Here is a 17,165-nt window from a genome sequence, read left to right as displayed (position 1 = left end):
ACTGATGGAGGTCGGTCTCAGTCTGGGGGAAAGAAGGAGGGAGGGGGAGAGAAGAAACAAATAGAAGCTCAGTTGTAGAGTGGGACTGACTGGGTAGAGTGAGCTGTGAGCTGCAGGAACCCGGGGACCTTCCTGCCTGTAATGTTGCTCCACAGGCGGGAGGTGGCGCTACATGACGGTGTTGGAGATGAATCAGTCAGTGGGTCTCAGACTGGGTTCAGGGAAGTCTTTCCAGGGGGAGACCAAATCATTTCAATGCAGGTCAGTGGAGTCTTTCCAGGGGGACTGGGCTCAGTCAAAATAAAAATGTCAGATTGATCTTCTTTAGACTTCCACCATGTGTCAATAATGTATACCCCATACATAGAACATAGAATAGTACAGCACAGAACAGGCCCTTCAGCCCACGATGTTGTGCCGACCATTGATCCTCATGTGAGGTAAACCTAATGTACGAACCCTCAAATTTCTGTGACCATATGCATGTCCAGCAGTCTCTTAAATATCCTCAATGACCTCGCTTCCATAACTGCTGCTGGTAACGCATTCCATGCTCTCACAACTCTCTGCATAAAGAACCCGCCTCTGACATCCCTTCTATACTTTCCACCAAACAGCTTAAAACTATGACCCCTCGTATTAACAATTTCGGCCCTGGAAAAAAGTCTCTGGCTATCAACTCTATTTATGCCTCTCATTATCTTGTACACCTCAATTAGGTCACCTCTCTTCCTTCTTTTCCAAGCCCAGTCAACCTCTCTTAGTAAAATAAGCCCTCCATTCCAGGCAGCATCCTGGTAAACCTCCTCTGAATCCTCTCCAAAGCATCCACATCTTTCCTATAATAGGGCAACCAGAACTGGACACAGTATTCCAAGTGTAGTCTGACCAAAGTTTTATACAGCTGCAACAAGATCTCATGGCTCTTAAACTCAATCCCCCTGTTAATGAAAGCCAAAACACCACATGCTTTCTGAACAACAACATGATGTCATAACATTGAGAAACTGGTCTTGTTTTGCTCAGGTTTGTAACTATTGCCCAGAATGTGACTGCTCTTTCATAAAATTGGAAAATTTGAAAACCTCAGATTTGAAAGTGATGGGTGAACTGATCATTTATGTCATGATCATATAATATTTAACCATGTTTGAAACCATTCGTTGATTGAGCTTTTGACTGAAGACACAATTAGGATTCAGAGGGAAATTGATCCTGAACTAGAAAAATGCTTTTGAGAAGTTGTCACCTGAAAGAATTAGAATTAAAATCGAAGCCCATGGAATGAAATGCCAGTGATAATGCCAGGGCAGCATGGTTGCTCAGTTTGCAGCACTGCTGCCTCACAGCACCAGGGATCCCGGTTCATTTCCAACCTTAGGCGACAGCCTGTGTGGAATTTACATACTCTCCCCATGGATTTCCTCTGGGTATTCCGGTTTCCTCCAATAATCCAAAGATGTCCATTTAGGTGAATTGGCCATGCTGAGTTGCCCATAGTATTAGGTGCGTTAGTTAGGGGTAGATATAGGGGAATGGGTCTTTGGAGGGTCGGTGTGGACTTGTTGGGCCAAAGGGCCTGTTTCCATACTGTAGGGAATCTAATCTAATCATAACATGAAGATGAATTTGACAGGGTGACAGTGAATGAGGACTTCTGTGATGAGTTTTTCAGCAATGTTCTGTGTTGGCCTGTTCCAGGCACAGGTCTAGCAGCATTTGTGCAGAGAAAATATTTTCTCAATCAATTTCTACTTTGTTTCAGATTTCCAGCATTTGCAATTCTTTGTTTGTTGAACACTAGGTGTGTTACAAACTTCAATTTTCACTGCCAAGGAGTGCTACAAAAACAGAAATTGCTGGTGAGAATCAGCAATCTGGCAACGTGAGTGGAGGGAAAGAAGAGACAATATTTAGATCTAGTGACACTGCTCCAGGTTCTCGAGCATTTTTTTATTTTTGTAGGAAACCTTGTGATTGGCAGTGAAATGTAGATTCTTCCAGATCATTTCAAAGGGTTGATGAATTAGGTTTCAAGTAGGCTGAGGCATTAACTTCCCCACTGCTGACCAAGGACTCTTGAATTCCCTTTTACATTGCAGGGCTATGCCTCTGTGGTGAGAAAGGGACTCTGAAGCCTGTCTGACCCATCACATAAATCAACACATTTCTACACCCTCCCACTGGACAGACACAAACAGATCTGAACAAGAGTCACACTGGATTTGAAACATTTCTCACACCTCAGCTGTTGCCAGACCTGCTGAGTTTCTCCAGCATTCTCTGTGCTTGTGTGGAATTTGAAGCTGCAGAGGGCTGTTGAGGCTGGGTCATTCAGGATATACAGATTTTTAACAAGGAAGGAAATCAAAAGTTATGGAGTTCAGGCCGGAAAGTCGATTTGAGAATGATCAGATTAGCTATAATCTTATTCAATGGCAAAGCAGAGGAGAGGTCACATCTGACAAAACTCAGTGAGTTTTTTGAGGAAGTGACAAAGAAGATTGATGAGTGCGATGGAAGTGTGTTTTTCTGACTGGAGATTTGTGACCAGCGGTGTTGTGCAGTGATCTGTGTTAGAACATAGAACATAGAACAATACAGCACAGTACAGGCCCTTCGGCCCACGATGTTGTGCCGAACATTTGTCCTAGCTTAAGCACCCATCCATGTACCTATCCAATTGCCGCTTAAAGGTCGCCAATGATTCTGACTCTGCCACTCCCACAGGCAGTGCATTCCATGCCCCCACCACTCTCTGGGTAACGAACCTACCCCTGACATCCCCCCTATACATTCCACCCTTCACCTTAAATTTATGTTCCCTTGTAACACTCTGTTGTACCCGGGGAAAAAAGTTTCTGACTGTCTACTCTATCTATTCCTCTGGTCATCTTATAAACCTCTATCAAGTCACCCCTCATCCTTCGCCATTCCAATGAGAAAAGGCCGAACACTCTCAACCTATGCTTGTACGACCTATTCTCCATTCCAGGCAACATCCTGGTAAATCTTCTCTGCACCCTCTCCAAAGCTTCCACATCTTTCCTAAAGTAAGGCGACCAGAACTGCACACAGTGCTCCAAATGTGGCCTAACCAAGGCCTTGGACAGCTGCAACATCACCTCACGACTCTTGAATTCAATCCCTCTGCTAATGAACGCTAATACACCATAAGCCTTCTTGCAAGCTCTATCCACCTGAGTGGCAACTTTCAAAGATCTATGAACATAGACCCCAAGATCCCTCTGCTCCTACCACCTTAATAAGAACCCTACTGTTAACCCTGTATTCCACATTCTTATTTGTCCTTCCAAAATAGACAACCTCACACTTGACAGGGTTGAACCCCATCTGCCACTCCTCAGCCCAGCTCTGCATCATATCTAAGTCCCTTTCCAGTCGACAACAGCCCTCCTCACTATCCACAACTCCACCAATCTTTGTATCATCTGTAAATTTACTGACCCACCCTTCGACTCTCTCTTCCAAATCATTAATAAAAATTACAAACAGCAGAGGTACCAGAACTGATCCCTGTGGAACTCCACTTGTAACTGGGCTCCAGGCTGAATATTTACCATCTACTACCACTCTCTGACTTCGACTGGTTAGCCAGTTTTCTATCCAACTGGCCAAATTTCCCTCTATCCCATGCCCCCTGACTTTCCGCATAAGCCTACAATGGGGAACCTTATCAAGTGCCTTACTAAAATCCATGTATACTACATCCACTGCTCTACCCTCATCCACATGCTTGGTCACCTCCTCAAAGAATTCAATAAGACTTGTAAGGCAAGACCTAACCCTCACAAATCCGTGCTGGCTGTCCTTAATCAAGCAGTGTCTTTCCAGCTACTCATAAATCCTATCCCTCAGTACCCTTTCCATTACTTTGCCTACAACTGAAGTAAGACTAACTGGCCTGTACTTCCCGGGGTTATCCCTATTCCCTTTTTTGAACAGGGGCACAACATTCGCCACTCTCCAGTCCTCTGGTACCACACCCATTGACAGTGATGACAAAAAGGTCATTGCCAACGGTTCTGCAATTTCCTCTCTTGCTTCCCACATAATCCTAGGATATATCCCATCGGGCCCGGGAGACTTGTCTATCCTCAAGTTGTTCAAAATGTCCAACACATCTTCCTTCCTAACAAGTATCTCTTCTAGCTTACCAGTCCGTTTCACACTCTCCTCTTCAACAATATGGTCCCTCTCGTTTGTAAATACTGAAGAAAAGTACTCATTCAAGACCTCTCCTATCTCTTCCGACTCAATACACAGTCTCCCACTACTGTCCTTGATCGGACCTACCCTCGTTCTCGTCACTCTCATGTTTCTCATATACGTATAAAATGCCTTGGGGTTATCTTTGATCCTATCCGCCAAAGATTTTTCATGCCCTCTCTTAGCTCTCCTACTCCCTTTCTTCAGCTCCCTTCTGGCTATCCTGTATCCCTCCAATGCGCTGTCTGAACCTTGTTTCCTTAACCTTATGTAAGCCTCCTTCTTCCTCTTTACAAGACATTCAACCTCCCTCGTCAACCAAGTTTCCCTCACACAACCATCTCTTTCCTGCCTGACAGGTACATACATATCAAGGACACATCATATCTGTTCCTTGAAAAAGTTCCACATTTCCACGACATCCTTCCCTGACAGCCTATGCTCCCAACTTATGCTCCTCAGATCCTGTCCTTCAGCATCGTATTTCCAAAGTACAGCATCATATTTACGGTGTTGAGACACCGTACAATAATAATTTGGAGAGAAATGTGAATGTCTGAGCTTGCAGTGTGTGACATGATGATAAAACCTCAGACTGACACTTGAGTTCAGTCCTGGGGGAGTGCTGCAGTATTGGGACTGCACTCCATTCAATGACATTTTGATTCAAACCTCATGTAGGGGTGAATATAAAAAAGGTCCCATGGCCAATGTTTATCCCCCATACAACACCAAATCGATTAGATGATGTGTTCACATTGCTGTTTATGGGAGCCTGCTCTGTACAGACTGGCTGCTTTATGTTCCATTTTGCAACATTAAATACAATATTGAAATACTTCGTAGACTGTAAGAAGCTTTGAGATGTCATTACAAGTGCTTTGCAAATTCCAGTCTTTTTATTTGAGGCATTCAATAGGTTATTCAGGAGCTTGACAGGGTCCCTAATCCATTCAATCACTTGTGACAGTGACTCACGGTTATAAATATAAGACAGTCACTAATATATCCAGCTGCAGGCTTCCCCTCTGTTGACTAAAAGATGCAGCAGCAGAATGAGGTCAAAGAAATGTGATGTGTTGCATCTCTGAAAACCACCCCAGGTCTCCTCCACCATTTGATCGTGGCTGATATATTTCTTAGTCCCCATTCTCCTGCTTTCTCTCTGTAACCCTGGTCCCTTTACTAATCAAGAAGCCATCCATCTCTGTCTTAAACACACTCAATGACTTGGTCTCCACATCATTCTGTAACAATGCGTTCTTCAGATTAAACACCCTCTGGTTGAAGAAATTCCTCCTCATTTCAGTTATAGAATCAAAGAATCATAGAGACGTTTAGCATAGAAACAGACCCCATGATCTTACTTGTCCATGCAAATCAGAGATCCTGAATTAATCTAGTCCCATTTGTCAGCATTTGGCTGTTAGCCTCTCAACCCTTTCAACTCATATACCTATCCAAATGCCTTTTAACTTTGTAATTTTACCAGCCTCCACCACTAGCTATGGCAGTTTCTTTGAAAACATTGCCCCTTCAGTCCTTTTTCTTTTATATTTTTCCAGATATTTCTCTTGAAAGAAGTAGTTTTTTTGTAAAATTACAAAAGTACAACCACAATAAACCAACAAAAAACACTACTATCTCTGTCTATATATATATATATATATATATATCTCAAAAAAAAGAAACAACAATGCAAACAAAACACAACTATATTCAGGTGCAAACTGAAGAAATCAGTGAATGCAATAAATAAATAAATAAAACAGCTTAGCACAAGGAAACATTCACTCTCAACCTCCGAGAGCATTGAGTATTACACATGAATTTATTTGAAATTCTTCCTTCAAGGGCATCAAGTTCACTAAATTAGATTGTCATGGCAACGCAAAAGCCCTAGTTAAGATGGCAGATAAATCCACATCCAGGTAATCCAAAAGGGTGGCCATATCTTGCACAAATTTTCAGTTTTTCGGCCTACCATATTCGTAAGAAAGTCCAAAGGAATATGTTCCATAGTTAGCCTACACTAAACTAACAGAGACTCTGGGGGTTTTCAGGGGTCCAACACATCACAATTCTTTTCCTCACACGAAAAGTGAGAATATTAAGATTTTTTTTCCCATAATCATCTAAAGAAAAAAATTAAGGAGGGCCACGAGAAGAAATACTTCGATTCCCAAGAACCTCTCTATTACTCCTGCCACAGCACTCCAATATCTGCCTGATGCAAGACCACTGACAATGAGTGAGAGTCCCGATACTTACTTCACATTTAGGTCAAAGGGCAGATATTCCCACCTTAAATTTTGTGAGATGCTCTGGGGCCAAATGGGCCCTGTGCAGAATCTTTACCTGCCATGGCAAGGGTCCTGTCACAGATTGAAACCTTTCTCGCATTTCAAGAAATGTCCTCCCATGTCTCCATATACATCTCAACCCTGAGCTCTCTCTCCCAGAACCCACAAAGCCGCTCAACGTCTTCTGAAAGATTACTTCTGAATATATAATAAACAGTACTAACAGAGAAGTCAATTATAGCATAAAGTGCCCTCTCCTCTGTGACAGATCTGTAGGAGTCAGTCGAAAGCATAGTCCTTTTTTGAATATAATCCCTGACCTGAATAAAACAAAAAAGTTCACTGCCAGCCAAACCATACTTAGGGGTGATTTGGTCCAAGGACATCATTATTTCACCTTCACATAAAACACCCAGACAGGAGATTCCACTAGCTACCCAAAGCTTAAACACGGGGTCCATTATCCCCAGTTGAAAACCTGGCACACCAGCGATAAAGGTAAGAAAAGACCTTTTGAATATATTCCCCTCATTCTGCCGAGTTGCCTTCCATGCTTTGACAGTATTAATAATTGTAGGATTATGACAATGTTCCGGAATTTTCTTCAATTTATCTAAAAACAACAGGCTAATGAGGGGGCATTTTGCCTGGGAGGCCGCAATATCTAGCCATACCTCTGCTGGATCCTCACAAGCCCTATCACTAACAAAAGATAATAGAGAACTTAGTTGATATCTTTTTTATCAGGAGGTCTGCTCTCCCCAACCCATGGGGCAAGCAGAATTAAGCCAGCTTAATGAGTGGCTGCCTCCGGTGCCAGATAAAGGAATTAAACCAACCATTACACTTCCGGAATGTTTGCCGAGGAAAGACCAAGGGGAGCATTCGTTCAGGATATAGCAAATGGGGAAGGACATTCATTTTAATGAGAGCCACTCAGCCTAGCCAGGATGTTGGAAGCACCTCACATGGGGAAAGATCTTACTTAATCCTGTGAAGCAAATGGGCAAAATTGCCCTCAAGCAACTGACCAAAAACAAGATGCCAAAACAAAGAAATCCGCCATGACCATTTAAAGGGGAACCGTGATTCACCCTGTACATCAGATATTCTTGTCAAACCACCCCCCCCCCCACCCCCACCGCCACATCCCGCCCTCCCAACATTGGCATAGCCTCCGGTTTTGAGAAATTAATCTTATAACCTGAGAAGGAGCCAAATGAATTGATACATTGTATCAAATGGGGTACTGAGACCACTGGATTCAACAAAAAGACAAGAATATCATCCGCGTATAACGTGATATTTTGCGATATTGATCCTACTTCCAGGGCAGCTATATGAGGATCCCTGCAGATAGCCTCTCCCAGCGGATCAATCATCAACAAAAAAAGTAGTGATGAGAGAGGACAGCCTTGCCGACTGTCCCTACAGATATTAAAATTACTAGTTCTCACACAATTGGTGAGAACCACTGTCAGAGGATATCGACACTCGACCCAATCAAATGCCTTTTCTTCATCCAAGGTGATCACCAATCCCTGAACCGACTGCTGCTGACACACTTGAATCATATTCAGTGATCTCGGGATATTATTGGAGGATCCATGGGCTTTTATAAAACCAGTCTGGTCGTCTCTAACAATGGAATGCAGCACATTTCCAATCTTAATGCAAGATCCTTGGACAAGATTTTAAAATCAGCATTTAAATGTGAGATGGACCTATAGGAGGCACATTCCTCTGGGGTCTTACCTTTCTTAAGGCTAAGAGAAATATTAGTCTCTCTTGAGGATGGCGGGAGGCAATTGTGGCTGTCCAAGTAATAAGCTATGTCTACATTTATTTCTAATTTCTTTGTAAAACTTGGTAGGAAGATCATTAGGGCCAGGCACCTTCCCACTCTGCGTCTGCTTCACAGCCTCCTGCATCTCTTGCTCTGTTAAAGGGGCATTGAGGAAAGATGCCTGAACGGAGGTAATGCCTGGAAGGTTCTTAAGGAAGGACTCCATCTTAGCCCTGAGCAAAACTAATGTAGTGTACAAAATCCCATGCAAGGACCGCACAAAAGACGAGATAGGACAAACAGGCAGACAGCTAACGATCCGCATCCATGAACATCAACTAGCCACAAAACGACACGACCAGCTATCCTTAGTAGCCACACACGCAGACGACAAGCAACATAAATTCGACTGGGACAACACTACCATTATAGGGCAAGCCAAACAAAGAACAGCCAGGGAATTCCTAGAAGCATGGCACTCATCCACAAACTCCATCAACAAACACATCGACCTGGACCCAATATACCGGCCACTACAGCGGACAGCTGAAACTGACAACCGGAAGCGGCAGGGACAGGCCACTATAAATGCCGGAGGAAACACCACAGAAGCGCTTCACAGGAGGCTCCCAAGCACTGAGGATGTCACCTCGACAGGGGACGAAATGTTTGCAACAAAAATTTCCAGCTCGGCGAACAGAACCATAACATTCTATCACTATGAAGAACTTTGGGGCATCCTGACATCAAGAAAGGTATTGTATGAATGCAGGTTTTTCTCTGTACTGTATGGAGATTGTTAACCTGAATTTTGCTCTCTGATCTCTGGAATGAGGGAGCTCCTGGCTGAGCTTCTGAGGAACTATGTTTAGCTGAACACACTGTGCAAGGAATCCATGGGATCTGGAGTTTGGGGGAAGAACCTTCAACTTGATGCTCGACATGGTGCTTGAGGGTAGAAACTGCTCTCTATCTTTAAACAACATTGGGATTTGCCCATGAAGTTCTGGAACCTACACAACTGCCTTTCAGGAGTTGGAAAACAGTTGGAACACTAATTCTGTGTCTTTCCATTAGCATGAATCCTGACCTGAAATGATATAGGCCATTCGACCCATCTGGACTGCTTCACTATTCAACCATGTGTGATCTGTTTCTCAACCCAATTCCCCTCCACTTCCCACACCCCCAGCCCTTGATCAAGGATAGAACCCACCCCTGGTCCTCGCCTTCCCCCCCACCAACCTCTGGAGAGAATGCATCATCCTCCACGATTTCCACCACCTAGAAAACAGATCACACTACCAGGAATATAGTTCCCTTCCCATCCCTACCTGTATTCTGCAGAGACCATTCCCTCCGCAACTCCATTGTTAAGTCCACAGCCCCCGACAACCCATTCTCAACTCAGGGACACGCACTAAACAACCCCACCACATTGTGGCCAAACACTTTAACTCATCCTCACACTCCACCAAGAATATGCAGGTCCTGGGCGTCCTCCACTGCCAAACTCTAACCACCCGATCCCTGGAGGAAGAACGTCTTACCTTCTGTTCGGGAGTATCCAACCACATGGAATCAATGTAGATTTCACCAGTTTCTTTCTTCCTCTCTCACCACCTTTTCCCAGATCCAACCCTCTAACTGAGCACCACCCTCTTAAACTGTCCTACCTGCCCATCTACCTTCACAACCTTCCTTTCCAACCTGTCACCATAATTCCACAACCTCCATCTACCTATCACATTCCTGTCTAGCTTCCAACTATCCCCAACCATCTCCCATTTATCTTTCAGCCCCCTTGTACCAGCCCCTCATTTCCGGATGAAGGGCTTTTGCTCGAAACATCTACTCTCCAGGTCCTCAGATGCTGCCTGACCTGCTGTGTTTTTCTAGCACCACACGTTTTGACTCTGATCCACAGCGCTTGCAGTCCTCACTTTCTCCTATAAATTGCCTTTGCCTAAACTCTCCACCATTATGTCTCTTCCAGACGCCATTTTCACTCATTAGCCCTCCATATCTTCTGTGCATTTATCTCATCAGTTGTCTCACCTTCACGGTTGTCTCTCTACTCCACAACTGCTTTTTGTCCTAATGCTGTCAATTTGCATCCTCCTGTCCACTTCCACCTCTTCTATCCACCTATATCTCTTTTGTCTGAGCTCTGATTGTCCTATTCAACACACTCTCCAGTTCCCCAAACATTGTGGGTTTTCTCCGTCATTGCCTCTTAGCCCGGTATCTCTTTATATCGCCTGTTATCTTTATGACCACTTACATACTATATCATCTTGCCACAATGATTGTGTCTCCCCAGCCCCACATGATGGCTTTCCCCTCCTTCCTACACTGTTTTTGGTGATTTCCAAGATTCCAGACAATAAAACCCTGATTCAGTGTGGCGATAGGCTGAGATATCTCCTCCACAGGGTATAAGCCCTGTTGTGGCAGCAAATCTCACACACCACCCAAAACATGGAGTGACATTGTCAAATATAATTGTTTAAGTAAATGATAGCACAAATTTACATAGCTATGTTACTTAAATTTCTCCAGCTCCAGTTTCTCTGATACTGGATCCAATACAGCGAATCCTTGGTTCATCCTGTCTGAGGGCTGGAGTAGTGGTTTGTGGGCGGCACGGTGGCACAGTGGTTAGCACTGCTGCCTCGCAGCGCCAGAGATCCGGGTTCAATTCCCGCCTCAGGCGACTGACTGTGTGGAGTTTGCACGTTCTCTGCGTGGGTTTCCTCCGGGTGCTCCGGTTTCCTCCCACAGTCCAAAGATGTGCAGGTCAGGTGAATTGGCCATGCTAAATTGCCCATAGTGTTGGGTAAGGGGTAAATGTAGGGGTATGGGTGGGTTACGCTTCGGCGGGTCGGTGTGGACTTGTTGGGCCGAAGGGCCTGTTTCCACACTGTAAAGTAATCTAATCTAATCTAATCTAGTGTAAGACTTGGAGACAAATGCAACGGCTACCGAACAACCTGGAGAGATTTGTGAACTGGCCCTTTGTCCTGGGATCAATAGACAATAGACAATACATGCAGGAGTAGGCCATTCTGCCCTTCGAGCCAGCACCACCATTCATTATGATCATTGCTGATCATCCTCAATCAGTATCCTGTTCCTGCCTTATCCCCATAACCCTTGATTCTACTATCCTGAAGAGCTCCATCTAACTCTTCCTTGAAAGTCTCCAGCGACTTGGCCTCCAAAGCCTTCTGGGGCAGAGCATTCCATATACTCACCACTCTCTGGGTGAAGAAGGTTCTCCTCAACTCTGTTCTAAGTGGCCTACCCCTTATTTTTAAACTGTGTCCTCTGGTTCAGGACTCACCCATCAGCAGAAACATGCTTCCTGCCTCCAGAGTTCCAATCCTTTAATAATCTTATACATCTCAATAGATCCGCTCTCAGCCTTCTAAACTCAAGCGTATACAAGCCCAGTCACTCCAATCTTTCAGCATAAGATAGTCTCACCATTCCAGGAATTGACCTCGTGAACCTACAGTGCACTCCCTCAATAGCCAGAATGTCTTTCCTCAAATTTGGAGACCAAAACTGCGCACAATATTCCAAGTGCGGTCTCGCCAGGGCCCTGTACAGCTGCAGAAGGACCTCTTTGCTTCTATACTCAATTCTTCTTGTTATGAAGGCCAGCATGCTCTTAGCTTTCTTCACTGCCTGCTGTACCTGCATGCTTGCTTTCATTGACTGATGTACAAGAACACCTAGATCTTGTTGTACTGCCCCTTTACCTAACTTGACTCCATTTAGGTAGTAATCTGCCTTCCTGTTCTTGCCACCAAAGTAGATAACCACACATTTATCCATATTAAACTGCATCTGCCATGCATTCATCCACTCACCTAGCCTGTCCGGGTCAACCTGTATTCTCCTAACATCCTCCTCACATTTAACCCTGCCACCCAGCTTTGTGTCATCAGCGAATTTGTTAATATTACTTTTAATACCTTCATCTATATCATTAATGTACATTGTAAAAAGCTGCAGTCCCAGCACTGATCTCTGCAGCACACACTGGTCACCGCCTGCCATTCCGAATGGGAGCTGTTTATCACTACAGCCAAACAATTTTCAATCCATGTCAGTATTTTGCCCCTAATACCATGTGCCCTAATTTTGCTCAAAACCTCCTATGTCGGACTTTATCAAAGGCTTTCTGAAAGTCCAGGTAAACTATATCCACTGGATCTCCCTTGTCCATCTTCAGAGTTACATCCTCAAAAAATTCCAGCAGATTAGTCAAGCATGATTTCCCCTTCATAAATCCATGCTGACTCTGACCTATCCTGTTACAGCTATCCAGATGTGTCGTAATTTCGTCATTTATAATTGACTCCAGCATTTTTCCCACCACTGAGGTCAGACTAACCGGTCGATAATTTTCTGTTTTCTCTCTCCCTCCTTCCTTAAAAAGTGGGACAGCATTAGCGACCCTCCAATCCACAGGAACTGATCCTGAATCGATAGAATATTGGAAAATGATCACCAATGCATCCATGATTTCTAGAGCCACCTCCTTCAGTACCCTGGGATGCAGACCATCAGGTCCCGGGGACTTTTCAGCCTTCAGACCTAACAGTCTCTCCAACACCATTTCCTGCTTAATATAAATTCCCTTCAGTTCAGGTCCTTCAGCCACTATTATATCTGGGAGATTGCTCGCATCTTCCCCAATGAAGACAGATCTAAAGTACCGATTCAACTCTTTTGCCATTTCTTTATTCCCCATAATAAATTCACCTGTTTCTATCTTCAAAGGCCCAAGTTTAGTCTAAACCTTTTTTTTTCAAATACCTAAAAAAGCCTTTACTATCCTCCTTTATATTTTTGGCAGTTTACCTTCGTACCTTATTATTTCTTTGCATCTTTCTTTTTTAGTTATCCTCTTGTTCTTTCAAGCTTCCCAGTCCTCTGATTTCCCACTCATCTTTGCTATGTTATACTTTTTCCCTTTTGTCTTTATATGGGCCTTAACTTCCCTCGTCAGCCACTGCCACCCCTTAGGATCTTTCTTCCTTTTTGGAATGAACTGATCCTGCATCTTCTACATTATACCCAGCAACACCTGCCATTGTTGTTCCACTGCCATCCCTGCTAGGGTATTGCACCATTGAACTTTGGCCAGCTCCTCCCTCGTAGCTCCATATTTCCCCTTATTCAACTGAAATATTGTCACTTCCGATTCTACCCTCTCCCTTTCAAACTGCAGATTAAAGCTTATTGTATTGTGATCACGACCTCCTAATGGATCCTTTACTTCGAGGTCCCTGATCAATCCGGTTCGTTGCACAACACCAGATCCAGAACTGCTTTCTCCCTGGTAGGCTTCAGCACAAGCTATTCTAAGAATCCATCTCGGAGGAACTCCACAAACTCCCTTTCTTGGGGTCCAGTACCATCCTGATTCTCCTAGTCTATCTGCATGTTGAAATTCCCCATAACAACTGTAGTAATATCTTTGCGACAGGCCAATTTCAGCTCCTTATTCAACTTACACACTATATCAAGGCTATTGTTTGGGGGCCTGTAGTTAACTCCCATTAGTGTCTTTCCACCCTTAAAATTTCTCAGCACTATCCATACTGATTCTACAGCCCTTGATTCTAGGTCCCCCCGGGCAAGGGACTGAATATCTTTCCTTACCAACAGGGCCACCTCACCCCCTCTGCCAGTCAGTCTGTCCTTATGATAGCACGTATAGCCTTGAATATTCATTTCTCAGGCCCTGTCAACTTGATGCCACGTCTCAGTTATCCCCACAACATTGTAACTGCCAATTTCCAAATAAGCCTCAAGCTCATCCACCTTATTTCTAATGCTTTGTGCATTCATATATAATACTTTTAATTTGTTACTCCCCTCACCCTTCCTATCAATCCCTATTTCACTTGAACAGATTCATATCAGGGAGATACTGGCAGGTGGAGGTAGGAAACAATGGATTCTGGGAGGAGTCTGGGAGTCTGTGGAGAGGAAAAAGAAAAAGGAAATTTGTCTGAAACTTGACACCGGCTATTGGATTATGTGGCTTTTCTGTGGAAAAAGTTGTTTGGCCAACACCACCACCTTCTCGACCCCTCTCACCGCGAATGTTAAACCCTGGAATATTCGCACTTTGCTGGACTATTAGAATGGACAGGTGGTATTTTACAATGTGGTCAACATGTCCCATCTCCACACTTTCACCCACACTTTCACTGAGAGGATCTTTCCCTTCTTCAATCCAGCATCTAAGAATGGGTGGAAAGAATTAAACACCACTGACGATCTGTGAGATTTAAGATCAAACAAAGGGCCTGCATGTAATTTCACACCATCTTCATCTTTCTGCTATAAAATGTCAGCTATAAACTGATGGAGATTTGTCTTCGTTAGCATGAAATGAATACTTTATCTGTTTTGTAATAGAGAAACATTGATTGACAACACACTGATCAATGCTGTTGGGAAAGTAAAGCATGAACTGCAATAGAATAAAAACCAAAAAAAAACTGGCTGCTGTAAATCAGACTCAAAAATTGAAGTTGCTGGAACAGCTCTGCAGGTCTTGCAGCATTGTGAAGATAAATCAAAATTAATGTTTCGGGAAAGATGCCGCCAGACCTGCTGAGGTTTTCCAGCAACTTCTGTGTTTGTTGATGAAATGTGATGAGTTGTGTGCAAAGTCAGCTCTGAGAAGGACCTCAAAAAGTTGCAAGTAATGGGAGTAAAGGCACTTGTGTGTCATTGGTCTAATGCTTTGGCTGCTTGTTTTATACCCTCCCCACCTGGAGCTTACATGAAACCTGTTAGATAAAATCAAATCACAAGCTCAGGTTTGCAACAGATTGCAGACCATGAGATGTAATTGATTTTGATAAATTGGATGATAAAATAACAGATTAACTTGGGAAAGGAATCTAAACAGTTAAAACTTAGACAAATTCAATTCACTGCACAGTAAGAGACAGGGGAAGATGTGGACATCATGGGCTAGGCCTCAATTTGTATCCCATTGTCACAATCTTTGGAAAGATGGAAGCAAGTAGTGTTTTGGACCTAGTGGAATGCTTGGCATGTTGAGATATGCACAGGGTTAGTTCCAAGATTTTGATGCAGTCACATTGAGGAAATGCCAATATAATTCAAAATCGGGATGGTACTTGGTTTCGAGGGTAACTTGTAGGTTCCTTTATATCTGCTGACCATACGTTTCTAGGTGGCAGAGGTCATGGATTTGGAAGGCGCTATCGATTAAGATTCCCAAGGAAAACCTGCAGTTATATATTGACTTTCATGTAGTTCAGTTCATTCCGTACATAGAGTCATACAGAACAGAAACAAACCATTTAATCCAATTCATCCATGCTGACCATACATCCCAGTCCAACCTAGTCTCATCTGCCAACATTTGGCCCTCAAAATATGTTGAGTTCTGTGTGAAGCCAGCTCTCTGAGGGCCCAAAAAAAGTTGCAAGTAATGGGAGCATATGTACTTCTGTGTCAGTGGTCTAATGCTTCTCCACCTGGAGCTTACATGAAACCTGGAAGGTAAAATCAATGCATAAGCCCAATGTTGCAACTGATTACACACTAGGAGAGGTAATTGATTTGGATAAGTCGACAGATAAAATAACAGATTATCTTGATTATCCAGGGATGGTGTGGTAGCTCAGTGGTTAGCACTGCTACCTCACAACACCAGGAATCCAGGCTCGATTCCAGCCTCAGGAGACTGTGTGGAATTTGCACATTCTCCCTGTGTCTGCGTGAGTTTCCTTTGGGTTCTCCAGTCCCCTCCCACAGTCCGAAAATGTGCAGGTTAGGTGAATTGGCTATGCTGAATTGCCCATGGTGTTAGGTGCATTAGTCAGAGGGAAATGAATCTGGGTGGATTACTCTTTGAAGGATCAGTGTGGACTTGTTGGGCCAAATGGCCTGTTTCCACTCTGTGGGGAATCTAATTGAGAAAGGAATGTATGTAGTTAAAACTTGGACAAATTCAATTCAATGCACAGGAAGAGGTGGACAGAATGGCCTTGGCCTGCAGTTGTTGCCCATTCTCACAATCTTTGGGAAGGTGGAAGAAAGTAACTTTTTGTGCTGGTGCAATCCTTGGAATATAGGGATTCCACAGAGCTGGTTACAAGATTTTCATGCAACCAAATTGAGGAAATGCCAAAATAGTTCAAAATCAGAATGTTACGTGATTTCGAGGGTAACTTGTAGGTTTCTTTACATCTGCTGCCCTTACATTTCTGAGTGGAAGAGGTCATGGATTTGGAAGGTGCTATCAATTAAGATTCCCAAGGAGAATCTGCAGTTATATAATGCTTTCCATGTAGTTCAGATCATTCAGCACATAGAAATCATAGTCATACAGTGCAGAAACAGATGCTTTAATCCCACTCATCCATGCCGACCATACATCACAGTCTGACCTAGCCCCATCTGCCAACATTTCGCCCTCAAAACAATTCCTATTCATCCAGCCATCCGGACCCTTTTTAATGTTGTAATTATACCTGCCTCCAGAACTTCCCCAGGCAGCTCGTTGCAAACATATGTTATCCCTCAGGCCATTTTATAATCTTTCCCCTCTCACCTTAAACCTCTGCTTTCTAATTTTGGCTTGTCCCACCTAAGAAGAAAGAGATTGGTTAATGACCCCATCCATGTTTCTCATGATTTTATAAACCTCTAAACTCTCCAGACTGAGAAACAAATCACTGATTCAAGGGGTCATGGACATTGATGAGTAATCCTCCCAGCGGTCCTCTCTGGGTTTCCTTCCTCACCAGAGATCTGGAGCTTCACTGGATTCCCCAGGA

This window comes from Chiloscyllium plagiosum, unplaced genomic scaffold (assembly GCF_037043375.1).
Source record: "Chiloscyllium plagiosum isolate Xiang-an unplaced genomic scaffold, Cpla_swu_hap1 HiC_scaffold_35, whole genome shotgun sequence".
Taxonomy (NCBI): domain Eukaryota; kingdom Metazoa; phylum Chordata; class Chondrichthyes; order Orectolobiformes; family Hemiscylliidae; genus Chiloscyllium; species Chiloscyllium plagiosum.
The sequence above is the reverse complement of the archived record's forward strand: the minus strand, read 5'-3'. Positions refer to the sequence as shown.